Here is an 11,179-nt window from a genome sequence, read left to right on the forward strand (position 1 = left end):
GCTAAGTGCATAAATATTGACAAATTTGTTGTCTTTCCATCTTCAACATTTAAAAATCCAACCTGTTGAAAAAAAAAAAAAAATCCAACCAAGAAAAATGATTTTTTTCCAAAAACATTAGCTTAATTTTTGTCATATGATATGGAAAATCTAATGATATGAAGAATCGCAGTGATTATTTGGTGAGTTGTTTTATTTGGTTCTCTCTTTCTGTTTATTTTGGGTTAATGCTTTCTTTGATGCCTTTAATCTCTTCAATCTTAGCAATTATCATGCATTTTTAGCATGTGGTCCAAGTCTTTTTTCCCTTTTTTTTGAGTATAGAAAGTTTAATTTGATTATTTTAGCTAAAACCCTTGAATCTAATGTACTTTACTAATTAGCTAATTTTTCTGTCTAATTTGCATAATTTGTTTTGCGTTACAATAATGGTGTATGTCTTTACAACATTACTTATACATTACTTTATGATGTAACATGTACATTAATGCATTAGTCCATCTATTTCAGGATTTAGCATTGATGAATATTGCCTAAAGAAGTCATGGGTGTAAATAAAAGAAATCGTAAAACACTTAAAAAAACAACCAAATTATCCGAAAGAGAAGACAGGATTAGTAGTTTACCAGACGAAGTATTAGGTAGAATTCTATCTTTACTTCCTACAAAACATGCTGTTGCTACTACTATTCTTTCATCAAGGTGGAAGAACCTTTACAAACTTATTAGTACTCTTGATTTTGATGATTCGATTACTTTTAGTTCTCGAGATGATTTGGGAAACAATAGCAAGAAGGCTAGTTTCAAGAGATTTGTGAATGAGATGTTGTCGCGGTGTAAGATGTCTTGTATTACCAAGTTTCAGCTTAAATGTGGGTGCTACCAATACAAGAACTCTTTGTTGTGTGATTGGATTAATGCTTCTTCTTTACATAAGGTTGCTGAACTTGAAGTATCGATTGATATGGCATTTACTTGTAGAGTACCTTGTGTGCTAAAACTTAATCAATTGAACTGTGAGAGTTTGGTGGTTTTGAAGTTGGATTGTGGGTTTGTACTGTGTGTTTCAAAACCATTTACTTTTCCGAAGCTCAAAGTCCTTTTTCTTGAAGGAATTATGTTCCGAGGAAATAGATTAAGTCGGTTTAGTAACTGTTGTGAACCTTGTTTGGATGATCATGGTCTGAATGGGATTCTGTTTGGTTGTCCATTGCTCGAAGAATTGGTGATTAACGGGTGTGATTGGAATGGTGGTGATCTTTACTTCGCTAACCCTTTGCTTCGATAGTTGACACTTGAGTCTGGAATGACTGGACCTCTAGACCAACTCAATAGCTCTATGGTTATCTAAATTTTCCGAGTTTAGTTTACTTTAACTACTTTGATGGATTAGCAGAGCAATATGTATTCAGAAATCTGAGTAATATCATTGAGGCTCGTATTGAAATTTGTTTTAATGATGGTGAATTCGATGATCAACAAGATCTTTGCGACACTATTCTTGATCTTATCACCAGGGTTAATAGATGTCAATCCTTGAACTTGTTCCGTCAATGCTTGGAGGTACATTCACAATTGCTGAACTTGGTTTTGTAGCGTTTTTATTTCTGAAATTTTACTTTGTTTTGATTGTTTGAAGGCTCTTACAAGTGGTGATTTCGAACTGCCTATCTTTTGTAATTTGACTTGTTTGGACCTCGCTCTTGGCCACGATGTTAGCTGGAATGATGTGCCGCTAGACTTTATGAATAGCTCTCCTTGTTTACAGTCTCTTACCTTGGAGCAGGTTGTTCAATAGATGTTTCGATTATTTACTATATTACTTATAGATTCTAATATACAACCTTTTTTGGTACATAGGGATTCTTGAAATGCACCTACATTCTACAAGATGGAGGAGACTTTTTGCTAGATGGTGAAGTAGATGATGACTTCTTTCTAATGGATGAAGTAGTGCCACCTTGTTTTCATTCTCGGTTGAAGTTTATCAACATCAAGGAATTCAGAGGATTCACAGGGGAGATGCAAATGATCATGTATTTCCTTGCAAATGCTCATCTTTTGGAGGAGATGGTCATACATTGGGATCAGAGAATAAGAAAAAGGGACTCAGTTGCTAAAGAAAAGGAAATATTGGAGTTGCCAAAGTCCTCTACATCCAGCTCAATCGCATTTAAGTGATGCAATATACTCGTCCGTCTGGAATTAGTTGTCACATTTATATTGTATTTTGAAACAAGTAAAATGTGACAACTAAATCCTAATAGAGCTGCTATGTCTTTTGGTACTTACTATTTGAGGCTCATCTGTCATTTTCTTCCTATAATCTGTGCACTGCGGTCTATTTTGCTTGGTGAAGTAGTTACCATGTTTTGTCACATGATCCGTGCATAAACATTGTAACAACTTTCCATGATGTTGTTTCCCTTGGAGGTTCAATTGTAACTAATTTCGTGCATAGGTTAGTGATTTCAGGGCCTGCTTGCTTCCCATTGGAGGTTCATTCATGACTAATCTTGTGTATGTTTGTGATTTCGGGGCCTATTAGTTAATTTCTTCTGTGATATTTTGATGTATGCACCATTTGAATGCTCTGTTAATATGTGTCACATCTTTGAAATTATGCTCGAATTTATAGATTCACAGTATCTGTTTTTTTTTCATCTTTTCTCTCGTCAAGTGGCATCAACCCAAAGTAGAACATGAAGAAACCCAATTCAATCAACCATGGCTTGGTTGGGTTTTCACCCAACCCCTTACTAAAGAACTACTCACTAAACATGGTGGAAATTATTCTAACAATTAAATCTAGGGTTATCATGAATTCAATCAAACTAGGAGTGAGATAAAACAAGGATGGATTGAATATGTAAGAACAATTAACAAAGATCAAACAAGAACTAGAATTAAACAAGGGCAAAAATCAGAAAATTAATTAACAAAGGAGAGAGAAAGAGATTACTAATTGATGCTTCAAGATTGAGAATAATTCTTGAAATTGATAGAAAAAAATTCAAGAGATCCGTACAAAGAAGCTCAGGGGAGGTATTTATATGACCCTTAAATAAAAAGGACGGAGAAAACAAGAATCGGGCTCGACAACAGGTTTGCACGAACAGGCCAAGGTACGACACGGACGTGCAGACTTATGCACGGTCGTGCGGAACCTGTAATGCTGAAGTAGTAGCTATTGTTTTGAACCTAGACACCCTGCACGGATGTGCAGGTTTTGGCACGAGCGTGCTTGATTCTTGCACGGACGTGCTTGATTCTGCACGGCCGTGCAGAACTGGGCAGTAGCATCATTCAATTCTAATTCCCCTGCACGGACGTGTAAGGGCTAGCATCCTTCTTCCTTCTTTCTTCGATCTTGCTTCATCCTTCTTCATTTTTGCTTCACTTCTTTTCTTCATTGCTCTAAATTCCTTGCTTACTTCCCGACCACTTCATTAGTCCATTCTTAGGACCTAAAATATCATTAAAAACAATAACAATCCCGTGAAGCACGTAATACACAAAAATGCATAAAAATAGAATGATTATTGAGCTAAGACATTAATTCCTCACATATTCAAGGCTAAAAACCACTCTATAATCATACCAAATAGCAAGCTATAATATACACTCTTTAAATCACTTTTAAACCTTCTAAAACATGCTGAAAATTAATTTCACTTACTTTTATTCCTTTCAAGAAACATAATTCTAGCCTCTACATAAAAATTCCAGCATTATAAAAACTCTTAAACTTGCTTTAATTTAGTTTAAAAACCTTAATTTCAATAGTTTTAATAAACTATAATCAAATTCCATCAATAAACATTAATTCAGAAACATAGGGTTTTCAATTAGGGGCTTTTTAATTCAAAAACTAAATCTGAAAATTATACATATTAATCATTGTTAAATTACCATGAAATCATCACACACCCAAAAACAATAGTTAATCAACGCTAAATTGAATTAAAAATAAAAAAGAATTTTAATTTTTTTTTTGTAAGGGCCGAACCACACAAGAAGAAGGAGGGGAGAGTGGCCGGCTCACCACCTCCCCGCGGCTGGCTGCTGCTTCCGCCCTATGCTGGTGGCGGCCGGCTGTGGTGGTGGTGGCAGCCGGCCACCGGTGGTGGTGGTAGTGTGCGTGTGAGGTGAGAAGAAAAAAGGGGAGGATAAATTAAGGGGAAAGAAAAATAAGAGGAGAGAGAAAGAGAGTTTACCTTTGGGTATTCTCTACCTTGGGAAAAGTTTAATTTGCTCATATGATGGGTATTTATACCCTCTCCCAAAATCCCCCTACCTTAATTTCCTTATCTACCCTTAATGATTCCTACTCCTATTCCAATTGACATTTTGCTTTCTTTAAAACTCACTTGACTTTAAAACTTCCTTTTATAAATTAAGCATGCCCCAAAGTTTCTAAATAATAAAATAAAATACTTTCAAAACAACTAAATAATTAAAAATTTACTTTTAATTAAAATAAACCTTTTTAAATTATTAAAATACCGTAAATAATTCACTTTGAATTATTTAAATACTTCATAAAATAATATTTTAAAGGAAAAATTGTTGTAAATAATACCACCTTTCACTCGTCAGCTAAAAACAAGTCGACCTTTTGATTATCTCTAAATAATACCACCTTTGGGGGGTGTCTGCTTTAAACAAGTTGTAACCTGTTGGTAACCTGATTAATAGGTTATATGGACACGTGTCATCATTTTATTAGTCTGAAAATATAATTTTTTTTTAACTTTCTTATAATTTTTTTTTTAAAAAAAAAAACCACCCATCCCCATCCCCTACCTCCTCTCCCCCTCCCCCACATGCAGCGACTCCACCGGTGACGGTACGGCCAGCACCTAGCTCCACCACCACCAGCCGTACCACCCCTTTCCCCTTACCCCAACTTCACTTGCCCCTGTATTCGAGCCGTACTGACAGCCCATCCACCACCATTGAAGCTGAAGAACTTTAAAAGCTTGTAGAGACAACAATGGAGGAAACTCCACTGAAGCTCATGTATAAGCTTTAGGACAAAATGGAAACATGCTTATTTCTTCACCAAAACGCATAAAATTGGTATCAAAACGCTCGCATTACAATATACAACAGTTTGGTACCAAGAATTATGCAAGTAACATCACCAAATGAAAACCCCCATTTCGATTTTACTTAGGGTTCTTCACAAAAAAATTGCCCAATTACCCCCCATCGGAATCGCCCCCCTTCCCCTTCCCCCACCTGAATCGACCCCTCTCCCATTCCCCCACCCAAAACCAGCTACCCCTAACCCTTAAACACCAATAGCTTCCTCGTAGCCTCATCTTCACCATGACGGCATGACCCCAAACCTCAACCCAAAGCTGAACCTAGAACCCCAAACCAAACCCCTAAACCAAACTAGGGTTGTTGTGGTTTGGCAGTGGCCTGATTTTTGTTGCTTTGCACTGATTTATGTTACAGTTGTTGTGGTGTTGTGGAGTTGATGGCCGGTGTTGTTGATGCGGTGGGTTGATGTTGTTATCGGCCAGCGTTGTTGCGGGGTGATGGAGGAGTACAAGAGCTGCTCTTAGTGTTGTTGCTGGCTGCTCTGTTTGTCGCAATTGGGCTTGCAGGTGCGGCTGGTTGAGGTAGGTGATGTGAACGGTGATTGGTGATGCGAGTATGGGTTGTTGCGGCTGGGAAGTGATTGATGCGGGTTGGCGGTTGCCTATTGGTGAGGCTGGTGCTGCGATGGGGAGTGAGGGAGCAGCGAGTGGAGTGAGTGCGTGAGAGGGACATGCGGGGCTACATTGGGTGAAGGTTGCTGCGATGGGCTGGTGGCGCTGCAAGCTGGGAAGTGATTGATGCGGGTTGGCGGTTGCCTATCTTTTACTGCTTGACTGTATCTTCGATCATTTGAGGCCCTAAGATCATTGTTTCACTTATGTCGTTCCAACATACAAGACTACGACACTTCCTTCCATATAATGCCTCAAATGGAGCCATACCAATGCTCGCATGATAACTATTGTTATAAGAAAATTCAATTAAGTCCAAGCTATCTTCCCATCCCCCTTGAAAGTCTATGACACAAGCTCTCAACATATCTTCCAAGGTTTGAATAGTTCCCTTAGTTTGTCCATCCGTGGGAAGGTGAAATGTTGTACTGAACTTTAGTGTTGTACCAAAGTTTTCCTGAACACTCTTCCAGAACTTTGAAAGAAACCTAGAATCTCTATTAGGCACAATATCCTTTGGAACTCCATGTAACCTCACAACATTCTTGATGTAAGCTTTTGCAAGTTGCTCCATCCTCTAGGTCTCCTTCATTGGTCTGAATGTTGCAGATTTGGTAAGTCTATCCACCACGACCCAAATGGTATCATTTCCACTCTCTGACTTAGGGAGGCAAGTCACAAAGTCCATCGAAATGCAATCCCACTTCCATCCAGGGACTTCTAATGATTGCACAGTTTCTTGCAGTCTCTTGTGCTCTATTTTCACTTTTTGACAAGTCAGACACTTTGCTACAAATTTCGCAACTTCATTCTTCATTCTAGGCCACCAATACATTTTTTTCAAGCCTTTGTATAGCTTATCCCCTATAGGGTGTAATAAGAATGGTGTATTGTGTTCTTCCTCCATCAATTTTCTCTTTACTTCCTCACATTTTTGTGGTACACACCATCTACCTTTGTACCTTAAACTCCCATCTTTATTTATGAATTTTGAAATTTGTGGCTTTTCCTTGCTTTATTTTCTCACGAACCCTATCCAACTTAACATCTCCTGCCTGATTTTCCCTTATCTCATCAAATATTGTTGGTTAAATGCTTAGATTCGCAAGTATACCTGTTGGTACTTCCCATTCCACCACTTCTAGGTTCATTTTTCTCATTTCCCTACACAATTCATCAGCCACTATCAAAGTGTTCAGTCCATGACTGGTTCTATGACTTAGAGCATCTGCAACTACATTTGCCTTCCCTTCATGGTATTGTATGCCCAAGTCGTAGTCCGTTGCAAATTCTAACCATCTCCTTTGGCGTGAGTTTAGATTTCTTTGGGTGAAGATGTACTTCAAACTTTTATGGTCAGTATAAATTCTACATTTCACCCTATACAAGTAATGCCTCCAAATCGTTAATGCGAAAATGATAGCAGCTAATTCTAAGTCATGAGAAGTTAGTTTACTTCATGAGGCTTCAATTGTCTTGATGCATATGCAATCACCTTTCCCTTTTTCATAAGCACACATCCCATACCATTCTTGGGTCGATGCATCACTATATACATCGTAGATCTCACTATCATCTGGAAATGTTAGCACTGGTGCCTTAATCAACTTTTGCTTCAAGAGCTGAAATGCTTCCTCACACTTCTCATCCCACTCGAACTTCTTGTCCTTCTTCATTAGAGAGGTCATAGGCTTAGCAATCTTAGAAAAATCCTTCACAAAACGCCTATAATACCCTGCTAAATTAAGAAACTCCTAATGTTAGACACCGTCTTTGGCGCAAACCATCCTTTCACTGCCTCAATCTTTGTTGGATCTATTTCTACCCCATCCTTGGATACAAAGTGACCTAGAAATGCTACCTTCTCTAACCAAAACTCACACTTGGAAAACTACGCATAGAGTTTGTTCTCCCTTAAAGTTTGTAAAATTGCCCTCAAATGTTCATATAGGACAAACTTGTTCAAATGTCCACATGTTCCTCTTTAATCTTCGAATACACCAGTATATCATCTATGAACACTACGACAAACTTGTCCATAAATGGATGGAACACCCTATTCATCAAATCCACAAAGATTGATGGAGCATTCATCAATCCAGATGGCATTATTGTGAACTCATAATGTCCATACCTTGTTCTAAATGCAGTCTTGGGATATCCTCGTATGCGATCCTCAACTGATGGTATCCAGACCTTAAATCAATCTTGGAAAACACATATGCGCCCCTCAATTGGTCAAATAGGTCATCAATCCTTGGTAATGGGTACTTGTTCTTTATGGTGACCTTATTCAACTCCCTATAGTCATACATAACCTCATAGTTCCATCCTTTTTCTTAACAAACAACATTGGAGCTCCCCAAATCGATGTACTTGGTCTAATGTACCCCTTTTCTAGTAAATCCTATAGCTACTCTTTCAACTCACTCATTTCTGCAGGTGCCTTCGATATGGTGCCTAGGACCAACTCTATTGTGAAATCAATTGCTCTCTTCGGTGGCATCCCTGTAATCTCCTCCAAGAATACATCCAAAAACTCATTCACCACTTCTATGCTCTCAGGCTTAGCTATCTCTTCGTGTTCCAAGTTCCTTACACTACAAAAATATACTAGATTTCCTTTCTTAATATACTTAGCCAACTTCATCATAGAGATGATCCTTAGGCACTGTGCTTCACCATGCTTCCAATGTGTTACCAACTCACCCTCAGCTGTACTTAACTGTACTTTCTGCGATCGACTACAAATCTCCGCACTATACTTGCTCAACCAATCCATTCCCAAGATGACGTCAAAGTCACCTAACCCAATTTCAATGAGGTCAGACAAAAACACCTTTCCTATAATCTCTAATGGCACATTCTTAAAGGTTTTGGTACACTGTACTACCCTTCCCATAGGAATAACTATAAGTACATCAATGACATCTACGGCTTTCAAACAGTGCAATAGCTTTGAAACAATGGCAAATGAAAGAAAAAGTTGCACCAGAATCAAACAATACTTTAATAGGAATAGAGTTAATAAAAAAGTACCAGTAATGACATCCTTCGTAGTATCGGCTTCATGCCTACTTATCACAATCAATTTTCCTAGAGCTCCACTCTTCACCTAATTATTACCATTATTGTTGTCTTTCATTCCATTTTGTTGTGCCCCTTTGTTCCCTACATAGTTGTTGCTTCCCTGAAAGTTCCTCTGAGCCCCTCTTTGATTATTGCCCTGCTTGTTTTGGTTAGAATCTTTGGAGAAGCACTCATACTCCCTATGTCCCAACTTGTTGAAAGCGCAACAAGTAACTAGGTTACCTTCGCAGCCTCTTTTAGGGTGATTATTCCTGCATCTCTTACAGAAATAACGCATTCCTTCCTTATTATTGCCCTGGTTAGAGTTCGTAGCCCCTCCATTGAAGTTTCGTCCACCCTGATGATTGTTACCCTGAAAGTTATTGTTGCTGTTGAAGTTGTTGTTGTTGTTATGGTGGTATTTTTTCTTCTTGAAGTTGTTCTGGTTACCTTGACGGTTTCCAGAGTTCTGTCCCATCTCTTTTCTCTTTTCCTTCCTTTCCACCTCAACTAATTCCTTCTTTTTCTTCAACTCCAAAGCATATAGGTGTGCAGACCTCCCATAAACTTCATCTAAGGTTTCGAACACTTGTCCACGCAGCTTTAATTAAAGAACAGTGGTCAATCCACTCTCAAACTTCCTAGCTTTCACCTTTTCTGTAGCAACAGACTCTTTGGCAAACCTTGAAAGCTCAATAAACTTGGTATAATACTTAGTGACTGACATATCTCCCATTGCTAGGTTAGAGAATTCCTCAGCTTTTTGTTTCTATAGGAAACTGGGGTAAAACTTGTCCTTTTCCTTCTCCTGAAATATAGTCCAGTTGAAACCAGGTAGTGACTTAATGGTAACCTCATTTTGTTGCCACCAAAGGTCAGCTTCACCCCTGAGATAATAGGTAAATCACAGCTCACTTTCGAATTTTCTAGGCACCTTACTGCCCCAAACAGTTTCTCAAACTCCCTTAACCAGTTTTCTAACACTGTTTGGTCTGGTTCGCCTTGATAGGTTGTTGGCTTGCTTTGCGCCACCTTTTTTAACAACTCCCCCTGAGCATCCCCATTGTTGGTCGAGTTTCGTGCTAATTGCTGGGCAACCACTGCCAACTGCCTTACAACCTCACTCAGCTCACCTCCTTCATTATTGTTCCCACTTCCTCCTGCCATCTTTCTTCTGCTGAATGAAAACAAGGGGTCTCTATTAATTATGGTCATGGTTAGCTCTCAAGTTAAACACCCATCCAACTAATTAACTTATACCATTCATGCACTCAAGTTTAATTTAAGCTAACAAATTAAGGTTGCAAAATCACAACTCCCCAAATTTTGCAGCTTGATCAACCAAATTTTAAATGCTAACCAACCATACATTTAATAAAGCATCACAATAATAAATAAAAATAATTCCCATGGTTCCCTAGAGTTTGGAAATGAGTTATTGGAATATTTGAGTAAGAAATGACTCATTGGAGTAGTGATATGAAATGAATGATTTGGAAATAAAATGAATTATTTGGCAGTAAAATGAATCATTTGACAAGGAAATGAGTATAAATTTTATTGCTGGGAAAGGAAAATGACTGGAAATAAAATGAAATGAGTTCAAATAACCTATGCAACTCAATAGGTTTATTGACTCACTGTGGCCATGCCACTTATTACTTTATTGAAAAATGAAATAACTATATATAACTGCAGAAATGAAACTAGGAATCTTAAAAGAAATGAAACTACAAAAATCTAGTCTTTTCGAACGTTGTCCATTGATTGTTTGTAGCTTCTAGGATCGAATTCAGGGTCATCTTTCTCATCCATTGGTTCAAGTGTATCTGGATTTTGCTCTACTTGAATAAACTCTTCATCTTCCTCGTCGTCAGATAAAATGTCAATAATAATTGGATTTAGGGGTGGATTTGGATTCGAGATTTCTATAATGGAACTATAAACAGTATGGTTACTCTCATCATTAGCTCTACTTCCTCTTGCCCTCCATTTGCTCCTGCTTGATTACCTTGTGGTGGGGAAGAATTTCCTGATTGATTACTAGTGGAAGGGGAATCATTCCTTGCTGGGTTATCATAGTAGTAATTTGGATATGGAATATGTAAGCGCTCGCAGTGATACTTCTCTACTCGAACGAGATAAGAAATCAAGTATCTATAATCAAGGTACGACTGTCCATAATAATCTTTGTATTTGGAGTAATTGGGGATGTCCTCAGGTAAGTAGAAATCAACAAATTTTGCTTTAACAGCAAGATATGGGGGTTCTTCAAGAAGACAATGAACTATCATACCTGAAACACGACCAGGAATATCATATTGCTTGTCTCCTGGGACATCGGTCATGTGTAAACAATAGAAACGAATTTTCTTGACATAGTCAAA

At 38.0% G+C, this 11,179-nt stretch overlaps 1 pseudogene; it reads left to right on the forward strand.

Moving 5' to 3' along the window:
- The first annotated feature begins 544 nt into the window (after window positions 1–544).
- On the forward strand, window positions 545–2,181 carry LOC110727006 (annotated as a pseudogene).
- Window positions 2,182–11,179: the final 8,998 nt, after the last annotated feature.

Source organism: Chenopodium quinoa, unplaced genomic scaffold (assembly GCF_001683475.1).
Source record: "Chenopodium quinoa cultivar QQ74 unplaced genomic scaffold, ASM168347v1, whole genome shotgun sequence".
In the NCBI taxonomy this organism is placed as follows: domain Eukaryota; kingdom Viridiplantae; phylum Streptophyta; class Magnoliopsida; order Caryophyllales; family Amaranthaceae; genus Chenopodium; species Chenopodium quinoa.